We start from the raw sequence: 15,912 nt of genomic DNA on the forward strand, positions 1-15,912 counted from the left end.
ACCAGGTAAATCTTGGTCTCTTTGGATTGACGTCACCTGGTGCATGCCCAGTTGGTCTGCACCTTCCCGGGTCGCCGGCTGCATTTTCACGCGCGCGGGAAAAGTTGGGAGGGGGGATGAAGAACCCGGAAGTGCACCATCTTGCCTCCGTTCATCCAAACACTCAGTAGTAATAAGCTCCTTATATTTTAAGTTTCTGTGTTGCTTAAGTGGGTTACCACAGACCCTGCAGTGAGTCTCTTTTATTCTCCTTTTATCTTTTCTTAATTAGCTTTCTTAAAAGTAAAAGATATGGAAATAGAGATGTCTTACCATTTCTAGGACTCTTATATTCATCCTCTCCAACTTTCAGTACAAAGCCAAAATTATATTTCAATGAAGAATTTTGTTTCAAGGGCTAGTTCTTATAGCAATATTTTGCTAGCATTATTCCAACAGAAAAATACATGTAATGTATAAAAAAGATTCCATCTTGGACCATGATGACTCCTTTGCAATGACATCTTTATGATCTCTAAAATTTCCTCTAGGAACATCTTAATGTGTCCATTCAGCAAATATTTTCATTCTAAAGAATATCAAGTTATTAACTGACAGCTCTTCTAGACATTCATGGTCTTTAATGATGAATCGCACGTAGGATTCTTGGTGGAATGGAAATTCATCTTTGAATACTATAATTTGCTAGGTCACAAATTCCTACCTTATTTTATTTTATTTTATTTTTTGCATTTGTTGGTGCACTGGAGGTGGGGGGACTCTCAGTTATATGTTAATTAACATTTTTTAATAAATGTAGTTTATAAAATATTACTGAACTTGGAATGGCTACACTGAAGGAATATGTGTAGTAGGAGACAGCTACAGTAGTACGCAAGCGCTTCCAGAGGTTTCAGTCCAACCTCAGATTATCTCAGTACTTAATATTTGATTGAGGTGATACCAAATGAAAGAAAAAAAAGTAAGCCAATATTCAATTGGTAATATCCTATTTTAATATTGAAAATACACTTTAGTATTAAAAATACTTTAATATTAAAAATACAAAATTTGTGGGAAGCAGCCAAATTATTGCCTTGCTGGAAATTTATAGTTTTAATTACATATACCAGAAAAAACAAACCAATTATTTAAAGTTCCATTTCAATAAGATTAAAACAGTTAAAAAAAAAGAAAATAGAAGAAAATATAAATACATATGCCAAAATAAAATAAATTGGAAAACAGAAAACTCAAAGCCCAAGTTGTTTTTGAAAAAAAGTAATAAAATTGACAAAGCTTCAGCCAGATGGATTTGAAAATGTGAAAATACAAATCCTAATACCAATAATGAAAAGATAATATAATTTTAATCCTTTCTCACATTATAAAAGATAATAGGATATTATAAAAAATTGTCAATATATATGAATACTTGAAAAAAATAGATATTATTTTTTAAAGAAACATCTTACCAAAACTAGCATTAGAAGAAATTTTAAAACATGAGTAATCTTATAGTTGTTGACTTTTTAACTAAATACCCTCCTGGACAAATTAGGTGGCTCACATGTGCAATCCCAGCATTTTTGGAAGTCAAAATGGGAGGATTGCTTGACACCAAAAGGTTCAAACCAGCCTTGGCAACGTAGGGAGACCCCATCTCTACAAAAAAGAAATTAGCAAGGCATGGTGGCACACACCTATAGATACTTAGGAGGCCACCACACTGCAGCCTGGAGAACAAGGAGAAACCCTGTCTCTAAAAAATATTGATTAAAAAATTCCCACAAGAAAACTACAAACATTTAAAGAAAAAGTAATACCAAACTTAGACTCTTTCACAGTTTTGAGACTAGTATAACTCTGATAGTAAGCCTGAGGCCATTACATAGAAAAGAAAATAGAAGAAAAATATACCCGTAAGCATGGATGCAAAAACTCATGAATAAAACATTAGCATGTTGAATTTAGTCACAATAAATAGAATAAGTGGGAATTATTCCATGAATTCTAGGCTAGTTTATTATTTAAAAATCAATCTCTGTGATTATACATAAAAAGAAAATAAGTTCTAAAATATATAATCAGCCCAGAAAGAGTAAAAGATCTGATTAAATTAAACAATTACTTATTAAAAAGCACTCAGTAAGCTAGCAATAGGAAGAAACAATCTTAATCTGAAAAATTGCATCTACAAAAGCCAACATCATACTCAATGGTGAAATATTAATTGCTTGCCTTGTGAGGTCTGGTGCCAGACAAGGATGTCTGATATATAATTAAGCATTCTACCACTGTATTATAGATGATTATGAGCTATGAAATGTATGATTTAATATAAGAATTAGACCTACACAACCATAGAGGGAACTGTGGAAATGGAGATCTTTTAAAGGTGGAGTTGGAAGATTAAAGATACCAACAACCTGTCAATCTGGGAAGACCTGCAAATTCAATCACTGGAGTGGAGCCAGAAAAGCGCAGCTGAAAAGGTCGTTCAGAAGAAGCTGTTGCCTCTGAGTTACCACGGCTTTGTTGTGATTTAGATGTTAAATCAACCTTTCATTCCTATGATAAATGTCACTTGATCATGGTACTTTTTTCCCTTTTTTTTTGAGACAGAGTCTTCACTCTGTCGCCCAGGTTGGAGTGCAGTGGCACCATCTCCACTCACTGCAAACTCCACCTCCCAGGTTCACCCATTCTCCTGCCTCAGTCTCCCAAGTAGCTGGGACTACAGGCGCCCCTCACCACGCCCGGCTAATTTTTTGTATTTTTTAGTACAGACGGGGTTTCACCGTGTTAGCCAGGATGGTCTGGATCTCCTGACCTCGTGATCCGACCGCCTCCGCCTCCCACAGTGCTGGGATTACAGGCGTGAGCCACTGCGCCCGGCCTGATCATGGTACATTTATATGTCACTGCATTTAGTTTGGTGAAATTTTGTTGGACATTTTTCTGTCTATATTAATAAGAGAACTTGGTCTGTTGTTTCTTTGCACGTTTTAAAAATCCATCTGGCTAAGGACAACTTATTTTATTTTTTTTAACTTGTGTTTTAAATTCGAGGTCCATGTGCAGGATGTGCAGGTTTGTTATATAGGTAAACATGTGTCATGGGGGTTTGTTGTACAGATAAATTTATCACCCAGTTACTAAGCTTAGTATCCATTAGTTATTTTTCCTGATTCTACCTCCTCCCACCCTTCACTCTCTGATAGGCCCCAGTGTGTGTTGCTCCTCTCTATGTGTACAAAGACAACAATTTTTATTACTTTTTTCCAAAGCAGTTTGTGTGTGTGTGTGTGTGTTCAGTTTCATGTGTTTTTTTAAATTTATTTTGGTCCATTCTTTTTTTTCTATTTTGTTGTGCTGTCTTTAATATATCTTATTGTGATGGGATCTTGAATAACTGATGTATTTTCTGGTTTGGGTACCAGAGTAACACTGACCTCACAGAATGAGTGAAGAACTGTTACCTTCTCCCATATTTTAAATTTTTTTGGAAGTGTGTTTTAAGAACTGCTGTTTCTAAAGATTATTTTTTAAAGTTTTGATATTATTAACCAGTGAAATTCTGTGGGTCTGGGGTTTAATATGGTGAAAACATTTTTAATTCAACTTTTACGCTTAGCATAGGTCTACTTAGATTTTCTATTTTTTCTTAAGTCAATTTTGGTAGTTTGTTGCTTTCTAGGAATTTGTCCATTTCATCCAATTTATCCAGTTTGTTGTAATACAATTGTTCAAATTAATCTCTGGTAAACTTTTTATTTCTGTAAGATCAATAATAGTGTATTTTCTTTCCTTTCTGATTTCAGGAATTTGAATATTTTATGTATTTTTTTCTTATTCAATCTTGCTAAGACTGTCAATTTTCTTGATATTACAAATAACTGAGTTTTAGTTTTCTTGATTTTGTCTATTGTTTTCCTAGTCTTCAATTCCTAATTTCCACTTTAATACTTATTGTTGCTTTCCTTTTGGCTTAATTTTTCATAGACTTCTTATTTAAATTTAGGCATCTATGCAGGGGTAATGTTTGAGCTAAATCTTTGTGCTTTGCTGTGAGTTCAGGATGGCTGTTAATGAATGGTTTCTTTCCCTAATCTCTCTGGTAAACTAGCTAGTCTAATTTAGCTTCTTGTTCTCACTGAATTAACAGTGTCCTCTTAATTACCACCACCACCATAATCTTCTTCTTTTTTTTTTTTTTTTTAACATTTTTAAAAGAGCACCCCTAGGCTTCAAATACTTTTCATTTGTTTCTACATAAAGTAATTTCTTTTGTAAACAGTACTTGATTTCTCTCTTGTTTATAGACTGCCAGTATGAATAAAATCCCTAAGCCACTACTCTGGAGTTGGATGTGGAAGCAGTAGTCTGCTTCTCTCATAGTGATACATCTGTTCTACAAGCAAGACAGTGGTGAGAGTAATAGACTTTTGTCATCTTGGATTGCCTCTTTCATTGTGGAACCTCTGCTATGAGGGAACTGGGATGAGTTCCCAGGACCTAGCTTTCTTGGCTTGTTGTGCTTCTGGTAAAGCTTCTCCCTGAAAGTAAATAATAGGTGGGAGGAAGTAGTCCCAACTTCTTAGCTGTAGTCATCGGAAACATAGGTTTTGTACCACAGAGTAAGGACTTAACAAAAATTGATTAGTCTGGAGTCATCTTGCATGGCGGATACAAGGGCCCTTGTCTGGAGGTGAGAAGATTATTATGCCTCAGGTTCTTGGCAACTTTTACATGAAATGGAGCCTCGGCACATTGGTTGGTCAGGGAAGGGGAATAAGAGCAGTTTGTAGCTCAAGTATCACAGGCTCATTGTTTTCAAAGATTTACTAGATTTTCTTGATAAATGTTTCTTCGTTTGTGGTATATTTTCAGGACAATTTCCAGGGACTTCAAAAAATAATTTTTACTAGTTTTAGTTGTTTCACTGGAATTTGAGTCCATGAAACTCCTAATTCTGGAAGCAGATGCTCTACCACCTAGTATTTTAATTGCTTATTTTCTCATGTGATTTTTTTTCAGGATGGATTATAAGGTTTTTTGGGGGAAAACCAGTAGCACTCCTTTGGATTACAAAATTTCTCATATGAAAGCTCTATAGTAACATATATGAAAAGAATTAATTAATTCTAAGTATGTGCTAATTTCTTTTTAGTTAGTACTGTATAACAGTTTTGGCTTATTAGAGTAAGAAGCTTTGTGTATTTGTGTGTAAAAAGTAAGAAATATGTGTTACTTCAGCCATTTACACATAAGATTTACATAAGTATAGAACACTTCATTATAAGATGTTCACAATTATTTGCTCTCTGTATGAGAGGATAAGTATTTGAGAAACTGAATTTTCTTCATGTTTTAAATTAACTTAGTTTTATGAATCAAAACTAGAATATCCCAAAATGAAAAACTGCTAGGACTTTATCTTTTGAAAAGAGTTTCAGTTTTTCCTGGGTTTTGCTATTATATAATTTGTGAATCTAGATTTTCAGCATTATTGTAAGTTTTTTTGTTTGTTTGTTTTGTTTTTTTCTTTTCTGCCTCTTCATGGGTAATATAGTGAGAAGTTTTGAGTTTCTGGCAGAAAGCTAATGGATATATTCTATTTTGAACCAAAAAGTCTCAACTTTTTATAACCATGACATGGTAAAATTATGTATGAATTTATGCAAAAGCTATATCCTTGGGAAGCTGACATTATTTATGATAGCTGGGAATACAAAAAAGAAAGTTAGAATAAAATCATGAAAAACACAGTACTGGGACGGAAATGCCAAGGAATGTGAATAAATAATAGGTATGAACAAAATACAGCTGTATACAATAACATTGGATGTGTCTCACATACATAAATTTGAGCAAAAGAGTCAAAAGTAAAATAAATGCATATAGCATGTTTCAATTAATAACATTTTTGAAACAAGGCAAAACTAAACTGTGTGATCTGGAAAGACATTAATACATTATGTAAGTAAAAATAAAACTAAAGGCATGATTTCAGATGACCTAGAAGAGTGGTCACATCTAAGTAGTGGGAAAGTTATACAATATTCAAGAGAATCAAAGGGTTTCATTACAAAATATTGTTGTGTTTTCATATCTGTATTTGCTTTATAAAGTCTTAGTGTTTTATTTTGATAATATATTTATTCTTTTAAAAGTGTGTTAAAAATGTTTAATAGAGGAAGTTAAGTCTAACCTTGCAGCCATTTGCAAGAATGCAACCCTGTGGAGCTCCAGAGCTAATAACATTTTGACACACTACCAGATATTTCTGGATGCAAACAAGGGGAGTGCCAATTCACACTGTGTGTCTACTTGATTCGACACTGTGTTAGGTCTTTATTTCATGTCCCCATGTGTATTTACAAATACAATTTTGTTTTTGTAAGTACAATATGGTCTCCATGGTTTTATGCACTGAAGTTAGACCTGTCTTTAATTGTTTTATTTCCTCAGAAATGCATCTGTTTTATGAAATGATGCCACAGTAGTAAAGCATGCATACATGAGAGTTTAACTAGGTAGGCTGTTTGTTTTATAACCATGCTCCCAGGTTGTTCTTGCAAGAATACACTGACCTCTTAAAAATCATTTTCAGAATATTCAATTAACTCAAGAGGTATGACTTTTATTTCTCTTTCTATGTGTGTGTGTATTTCATTCTTCACTCTTTTTAATGGCATTGTAATGTCCCTCAACCTAGGGATATGTCATTTTGGTTTGTGTGCGTGTATATGTGTATTTTAAAATTTATAGTACAATGCCTTGATAATTGCAGGGACCTAAGACATGCTGCTTGAATCTTTAGAGACAAAATTAAATAGAAATGCAGAGAGCCATTCACAAAGTTCTCTTAGTCTTCCTCTCAAATAATTATTTATCTTGCTAACATAGAGATAAAAAATTTATTTGAGGCCCACAATTGCCTAGAGCAGTTCTAAGTATAAATATATGCTGCGTATATAATTTTAAAAGTTCTTATAGCTACATTTAAAAATGTTAAAAGGAAACTGGTTCAATTAATTTTAATAACATATCATTTAACCTGATATATTCAAATACCATTTTAACGTATCAAAATAAAAATTTTAGTGATTTTTTTGTATCAAATATTTGAAATCAATGTGTATTTTACACCTACGTCTCATCTCAATTTGAACACTAAGTTAAGTAAACTTTTACTTTAACTCAGTACTATTAATATTGAATTCCAAAGAGTATTGCAGGAATTGAAAAAAATAAAGCTAGGTTAATTAACATAACAAAGCATTTTTGGTGTATTTTTATTTTAGACTTGCAGGTGATTCATATAATTCTACTGATTACACTGAACATTTTACTGCTTTATCTTCTGGATAATATGCAAAAGTTTTATTATTGATTTGTATTATGAACAGTTTTCATGTCAATAACTTTCTATACTTGTCTAGCTAGGTCAGACACAAGATTACCTTTCCTTAGAGATTCAAATTTAGCTTGCTCATATGCGATGTGACAGTAGTGAGAAAAAATGAACTCCATTTAAATTAACTTCTTTGATTGTAGTTCACCAACATTCTTTGAATTTCAACAAAATTTTAAATTACAGTTAGTACAGTAAATCTTCATAAAACTTTTATACCTCAACAAAATATTTTCAAAGTTTTTTCCATTTGTTTCTAATTTCATAAACTGGGTATGATACCTTGCAATTGCATGTTCATATCGAACAATTTAAATAATAATATTCATGCCCCTTTTTAAACGTGGCCTTTTCACTCTTTTTCTCATAATTTTCCAACAAAACTTATACCTGAAATATTTTTAAACATCTCTACATCTGTGATGGTCTTTCTGGCTTGTCAGCTTAGATAAATCTCTAGTTATTCAATCAAACAATAATCTAGTTGCAGCAGGGATATCTTGCAGATGTAATTAAGGTCATAAATCAGCTGATTTTAGGGAAAATTTTCCTGGTTAATCTTGGTGGACCTGAATAAATCAGTTACAAGTTCTTAAAAACATGACCACAGTTTCCCTGGGAGAGATAGAGAAAGAAAGACAAGTCAAAAAATCTGCCTGCGGACTGCAGTTTTGGCTTGTGCTAATTACTCTCTGTAGGTTCCGGCTTGCTGATCACCTTGCTTTACTGCTGGCCTGCCCCACAGTCACACAGGGAAGTAACACAATTCTTTATTCTCTCTCTTTCTCTCAACAGACACACACACCCCTTACTGGTTCTCTTTCTCTGGTTGAACTCTGACCAATATACCATCTAAAATTTCTTTCATTTGTTTCAAGAATCCAAAATAATTTGTAGCTGGCCAGTGTTAGAAGCTTAGCTCTTATCAACGATTGTTTTGCATTGTTTGATGGATATTCAATTCTGATTTTTCTTTTTTCTTTAAGATGGAGTCTCGCTCTGTCTCCAGGCTGGAGTGCAGTGGTGCAATCTCGGCTTACTGCAACCTCTGCCTCCTGGGTTCAAGCGATTCTCCTGCCTCAGCCTCCCAAGTAGCTGGGACTATAGACACGTGCCACCACGTCTGGCTAATTTTTGTATTTTTAGTAGAGACGCGGTTTCACCATGTTGGCCAGGATGGTCTTAATCTCCTGACCTTGTGATCCCCAGCCTCGGCCACCCAAAGTGCTGGGATTACAGGTTGTCAGTGCTTTTTGTCTATTAAGAGGAATGTTTCATCAAAATCACTATATATTTTCTAAAATTTTCTGTTATTATTTTCACTCTGTTATACATTTCAAATAAGTCTATTATAATCATAAAACACTTTTGTTTTTCTCTACTCTCACTAATTTCAATTGACATTCATAGCAAATTTGTACCTATCTTCTATTGTATTTTCTCTTCGTCTTTCAATTTTAACAGTAGCTATTGCAGCATCACATGGTTCTACATCCTGCAACTCGTCTATTTTGTTTAACTAAAAAAATGGCTTAAATGTACTTTTAATTTAACTGGTAATCATGATTTACATAAGTTTTATTGCAGTTCATATTATGTGCATAAAATATTCAAATAAACAAATTACAATGGCATAATATTGCATGCAAAAACATCACTTGAAGTGAACAAATCATTTATAATGACTAGTTTTGAGATACATTTATATGTAATAATAGAAACAATACAGGTTCACTGTAATACCACAATAATATCTCACATGATTCAACAGTTAAGGTGAATGTATTTTTAAACAAAGTGAGTTAGGTTTAATTTTTAAAAATACATTTTTTCCGTTTTTAAATTTAAATAAATTAAAATTATTAATTGTGTGCCTTCACAATAACTGCTTTGCAAGTATTTAATAGACATACATAGTTAGTTGCTAGTGTATTAAAAAGCACTGATATAGGGAATACAATTCACCTGTTATCACAATGCTGAGTAATTTAACAACTGATTAATTTGACCTTGCCACTTTTTTTTTTACAACTACAAGTACTATTAAGAATATAAAATATAAAATCAGACTTCCCAGGACCAAATCCAATCTTCAATTTTTAGATGAAATTATAAAAATTATAACCCATGCTTCTACTACTATTAATGCCTGACTCATTAGAACAAGTCAATACAAAAAAGATGTGCTGTAAATATTATATGGGAAAGAACAAATGTCAGTAATAGAGAAAAAATAACTATTGCTCAATAAATAAGTGCTTTAAATAAATCAATAAAGTGATATCATTTATTGTTAGTTTTTATTTTATTTCAGACAGATCTAGTTAGAATCAGAAAAGAATTTATTATCTAACAGAAATTGACAATGTAATTTAAAATCAATTTAGGGATCAAAAGAAACAGTTAAGAAATACAAGGACAGTTTGGAAGAAGGAGATAATAACGATCCACAAGAAAAATACATCATTTAGATACAATGAGAAAATTATATAGTAATGGAATAAAAATGGTTCATTAGATTAATGAACTAGCTCATACATCCTGAATTGGATACATGTATATGTTCAAATTTAGCGTGTGATCAAGGTAGCCAATAAAGTCAATAAGGAAATTATGGATAATGAGAAAGGTTCATTGTATTGTAGCAATTGATTATTTTATTGAGGTTGCTGGGGGAACAATTCAGATTTCTGCCTCATTCCATTACAGACATAAATTTCAAATCAAATAACGAAAATAAATTAAGCAACAACTGGACAAAAGTATCACATTATGGAAAACTATGCCTAAAGTCTTACAGCAGGCTATTATTTCTTAAAAAAAAAAGAGGATATACATTATTGGTATACTGACAGTAGAAAATGTTATGGGTTTAAAGTATAAAGTTTAATAACAGAATTTGCTTATAAAATTTTTCATAACATTGATAATAACATATAAGCATATAAACTAATGGACAATGTTCAGATTGACAGCCAAGTAAATTCAGATACTTAAGAAATGAAAATGTTAAATTTCTGTGATGAGCAAATAAATATATATTAAAATAATTATATAATATATTGTATAGAGATTCACAAATAATTGAAATTTATCAATATTATTTCTGGAAAAAATGATGTGGTCATAAATTGTCTTAGAAAGCAAAAATGAGATTAGGCCTTTGGAAGATCACTTGGCCGTTTAGATTGAATTTTTATAGGCATAAATATTCAAGACACATTTAACTTTTCAATAGCAGCTAAATAATCTCTCATGTAAATTAAGAAAAAATATAATTACATTTTAAGAGCAAAAACTAATAAAATAAATTAATCATTTATCAATATGTAATTTTTAGGCAGTTGTATCATATGGGATACTAAACAGTAGTTAAATAAAATGATGTAGAGCTACCTGTATTGACATTAATATGAAAATATTCACATGCCACATTTTCTAAACACTTTAAGTATTTTAAATATTCTTTTATATTATTAATGTAAAACTGTTCCATTTGCATATATATATTTCAATGTAAGTACTTAGAAAATGATTTGGGAGAAGAAAAACTGAATTACAAAGAACAGTTTCATAATTCACGGCATATATCAATTGAATATATTGATTTATGTATATTTAGAAAGAAACAAAAATATTGGTATGTCACCTAAGTTAATGTTTAATAGGTAGAGAGATGAATATATGATCAATAAGTGATAGGTAGCTAGGTAGGGTGGATATGATTGTACTTTTATTTCATGGATGAAATTTTCTCTTTAAATATTTATTATTGTAAATTTAAAATCACAATTGAAATTCACTGAATTTTAAGTTAGGGAAAGTATGTGGATGTTAAAATATATTTTTCTATTTGAAGGGCATGAAAATCAGCCAGCATTTATAGAAGTTAATCAAGTGGTTGTACCTTAGTTAACATTTTAGTTCTTGTTTATAACATGTATTTACATACCTCATTGTTGTTGAGCTCACTAGAACTTTATAATATTAATGTAGTTTGTTTCAGTAGGCCGAAGTGAGAAACTCCAATTCTTCTGTAAATTTTTAATTAATTTGGAAGTCTTAAGTTTTCACAGTGAGGCCAACAGATGTAAATTAAATATTAAAACTAGTAGAATGAGAATAGAAATGTGGCCAAAAATTCTACACCCACAAATTTTAATTATAGTTCTCAAAAAGTATCTGAAACTTTCTTTTAAATAGAGGAGTGACTTTTAAACAGAGCTGCACATTAATATCAGTTATGAAATTACAAATTCCCCCTCTCATCTCTGCATTTAGTGGATTCAGAAAGGAGACTGGATATGTTTAATTACGGAGAGTTATATATTTATGATGCACTCATGCATTTAGAAAAAGGCATTGTGCATACAAATGAATGTTAAGACAAACTACATTTAAATAATGATGGTACTTTATCACTAACGTTAATAGCATATTCAGTACTAATTTAGCAGTTATGATGCTATTATAGTGTCAGTCAACTTTGCGTCAATAATAATTGCTTAATGTTTACAGCAAAAATTGGTAAAAATGTATTTGTTCTACTCATTAGTAGACTGTTTTCAGAAATTTACTTATATTTACCATTTACATATTTTCATAAAGCTTATGTATTAATTAATTGGTTCAACACAAAAATTTGAATGCTGTGTTCCTTTGATTATGTGTTGATTGCAGCAGTTTAAGACAGTATGACCCCTGCCCTCAGAGAAAGCATATTTAACAAAAACAGACACAATAAAATAATAAAACATCAATTACTTATATATACTAATGAAAACCCAATAAGGGAAATTCTAGGCTCTTAAGTGAATTTAATAGATTGATATAATTTAGGCTAAAGAATCACAGACTTTTTCATAGTGAAGTAATAATTTAACTCTGAAGTATGAATAAAATATAACCTTTGGTGAAGGAGTGGTCATGTACTCTGTGGTCTCAGAAAGATGTTGTATAAGTGTTATAGGACTTCCCTTTCTACAGCTGAGCAAACAAACCAGTTTCTGTTGTTAATTCCAAGATAAGCTTTGACCAGAAACCCTCCCCCTTCCCCACTATTGGCCATTTGAAAGAAACATCTGACAGAGACTCAGAGCACTTCTGCCCGGGCCAATTAGGACTCAGTGGTATCGACTCATTAGGGCTCAGGAGTACCAACCAATCAGAACTAAGTTTCAATCCTTCGTTTGCATTAATGGGCCTGATTAGGAACTTGGGCAGGAACCTTTGCCATAAAACCCGAACCATCTTTTTGTTCCCTGGAACACAGCTTTGTTTAGAACACAAGGCTGTCTATCTCTGGTTTGCAGACTACTCACAGGAATAAAACTTTCCTCCAAATTTATTTTCAAAAATCTTTTCATCACAATCAACAAATATAGAAATAAATAAGAAAGGAAGGAAGGGAGGGAGGAAGAGAGGGAGGGAAGAAGGAAGGAAAGAAGAAGGAAGGGAGGGAGGAAGAAATAGGGGAATTCTTTTTTTTTAATATACAGGAAAAAGGGCTGTCATCCAAAATTATAACGTGTTATTTGTATGTGCCATATAATGAAAAGTGAAAGAGATACTGAGATAGGACACATACTTTTGCAGATCTTAAGCTGTAAATCCAATCACTGTATAATTAAATATCTTTCCAAAGATTATTGTTTAGAACAGTAAAATGAAGGTCCTAGACAAAGTCTAATGCAAAGATCTAGTTTCACATGAATACTTGCCTGGGAAGGAGAGATGGTAAACCATATTGAATAGCCGAGTCAGACTTCCAGACTTTCTTAAAGTGAAAAAAGAGGCGACGAGGCACCAAGGGCCAGATAATGACATCAAATGCCTGTGGGTACAAGAGGTTTTCCAGAGCTGTGCTGAATACTGGGACACTAAAAATTAAATGAAGATGTCTTTGTAGGACAAAGGAAATCATATTTAGTGAGAGGTTGTTGGATACAACAAATATGAATTGAAACTGTGATTTATCCTCCCACTCTTCGTCATAGTAGATTTCAGGATAATTACTCCCATTTGAAAAGTCAGTAATAATGACAAAAGAACTTCAGAAAGTGTGTGCATTAATGTTGGAGGGAAAGAGGTAAGAACAAGCACTGCAAATGACAGGTGTAAAATAAATTTCTCAAGATGAATTTCAGTGAAATAGGAGCAGTGTTCAGAGAAAATATCTCCATAATTTCAAATAAATTTTAGGCTTTAGAAATATTTCAAAGAAGAGTACATAAACTCAAAATGAGACCCTGAGGAAAAAGAGATTAAAAAATACAATGGTTAAAATATAAACTTGATATGAAAATAAAAATTCAGTTAAGTGTTGAATGGTAGATTAGAGCCAATAAAGCACATATGATTATAAGTACAGCCTAGTGCTTTATGGAAAAGACAGAGGAAATCATAAGACTTTAAATGGGACAGGAAAGACCCAAATAATAATTATGGGGTAAATCATAGATATTGAGGACTATTGGATATAAAATAATGTGAACCTGCAGCTCTGGAAGAGGAAAGAAACAATTACTGAAAATAATTCATATGTTTAAAGATATAATACAATAATGTCAGAGAGAATAATTAAGATCCACCAAATATCGTCTTCTCAATAAAAGCAAGGAAAACACTGGCAAAACTCTCATAATGAAGTTTTCAGTATTCATGAAGTTAATTAAGATTTGCAATATCCTTGAGAGTGTTTCTTCAAGAAAATGGCTAACTAGGTAAAAATAGTGAGGTCTGTGGCATTGCAACCTTTTTTATGCCATCCCCTCTGTCCTCCATTCTGGGATAACTTTGAAAAACAACAGCCCACAATAATGATAGCATCCAGGAAGCTTATGTAGGAAACAGAAAATGATTGGAGCTCCTTTAAAGCCTCATTCACAGAGAGTGGTCATTATTTGAGCTGTCTGTCACTTCCTTCGATAACTCCACAAACCAGGCTTGTGATTATTTGACCTGACTCAGTCATAATCGAGTGTGAACAAGTAGTCTTTACCTAACGTGTGTTTGCTGAAAACAAGCAGTGACAATTGGATCAACTGCAGCTGCCTGAGATGGAGATAAAAGTTGGGGTAAATGTCAGGCTGACAGATATTTAAAATAAAAAACTGGGAAAGGAGCTGTCCATAGGGGGCTTGAAAAGCTTCAACATATTCCTGGAAATCTAGAGGGCCGCATGTGCAAGGCTGTGTGCATGACCAGTCATGTGGCTTAATGTAAGTAAGAAGTAAAATGTAACAAGAGCTGTAAATTGCTTGCCTAAACATTGACAGTGTGTCCCCAGATGCACAGAATCCCTTGGCAAATGCTAAAAGACATATTTATATAGGCATTTAAGGTCATATCTATTCAATCATTAGCTGATGACAAAGGTAACTGAGATGAAACTTCAGTAGCTACAACCAACAAAGAATTCAGACTTGACAAAATGAATTCAAGAAATAAATGAAAAAAAAAAAAACCAACAAGAACAAAAAAATTACTGGGGTAGAAGAGAATCTGATTACAAAATTTGCCATTATATATTACTCAATATTTTAAATTTTTAATGAAGAACATATGACACATGCAAATAAATAAGAAATATGCCTCATATACAGGAAAAAAATAAGATCAATAGAAATTGTACTACAGGAAGCACAAATATTGGAATTATAGAAACTTTACAGAAACGTAAAGTTGGCTATTTAAAGAATGTTCAAAGAACTAAAAAAAAAATCTTGTCTAAATAACTATTGGAAAAATATGAGAATAATATCTCATCAAATAAAGGAAAATATCAAGAAAGATATAAATTATTTAAAAGCTTATAATGCAGTCTATAGAGTCAAAACACAATAATAATTAAAATAAAACAAATTCACAGCAGGGACTCAACAGAAGATTTGAGCTTTCAGAAGAAAGAATGCTTGACCTTGAAGATAGGTCAATTTATACTAACCAGTCTGAGGTACTGAGAGAGAAAAGAATACAAATAAGTCTTAGAGACCCGTGAGATACTATCATACATACATATACATAATGAGAGTCACAGAAGAAGGAGAAAGAGAAGGAGCAGAAGGAGAAGAGAGAAGAGGGGAGGAAAAGGGGTAGAAAGAATATTTGAAAAATTAATGTCTGAAAACTTCCCAAATTTTGATAAAAATTGTTGATCTACATGTCCAGAAACTCAGTAAAACCTGAAAGGAATAAACTCAAAAACCCAGATGTAGACATATTATAAACTACCAAAAGCCAAAGTTGGAAGGAACACTTTTTAATTTGTATTATTTTTATTCAAACATTTTCATTATATATAAATATATATAATTATTCCATGTTTAAAATTTTCAACAAAAACATATGATACATGGCAAAAAATTTTTTTTAAAGTCTCATATACAGGAAAAAGTAAGGTCTATAGAAACTACTCTACAGGAAGCACAAATTTTGGACTTACAGCAAATAACACTTAGTTGGCACTTTAAAGTATGTTTAAAGAATTAAAGAAAATCTTCTCTAAAGAATAT

At 32.2% G+C, this 15,912-nt stretch overlaps 1 long non-coding RNA gene across 1 annotated transcript in view; it reads left to right on the forward strand.

The window, feature by feature from the left end:
- The first annotated feature begins 2,687 nt into the window (after positions 1 to 2,687).
- Positions 2,688 to 15,912, forward strand: part of LOC105516451 — a 26,294-nt gene continuing 13,069 nt past the window's right edge. Inside the window, exon 1 of the long non-coding RNA XR_001002490.1 lies at positions 2,688 to 2,722. This is a non-coding gene — a long non-coding RNA (uncharacterized LOC105516451). The remainder of the gene's footprint in view (positions 2,723 to 15,912) is intronic.

This window comes from Colobus angolensis, unplaced genomic scaffold, assembly GCF_000951035.1.
Source record: "Colobus angolensis palliatus isolate OR3802 unplaced genomic scaffold, Cang.pa_1.0 Scaffold281, whole genome shotgun sequence".
NCBI classification, from domain to species: Eukaryota; Metazoa; Chordata; class Mammalia; order Primates; family Cercopithecidae; genus Colobus; species Colobus angolensis.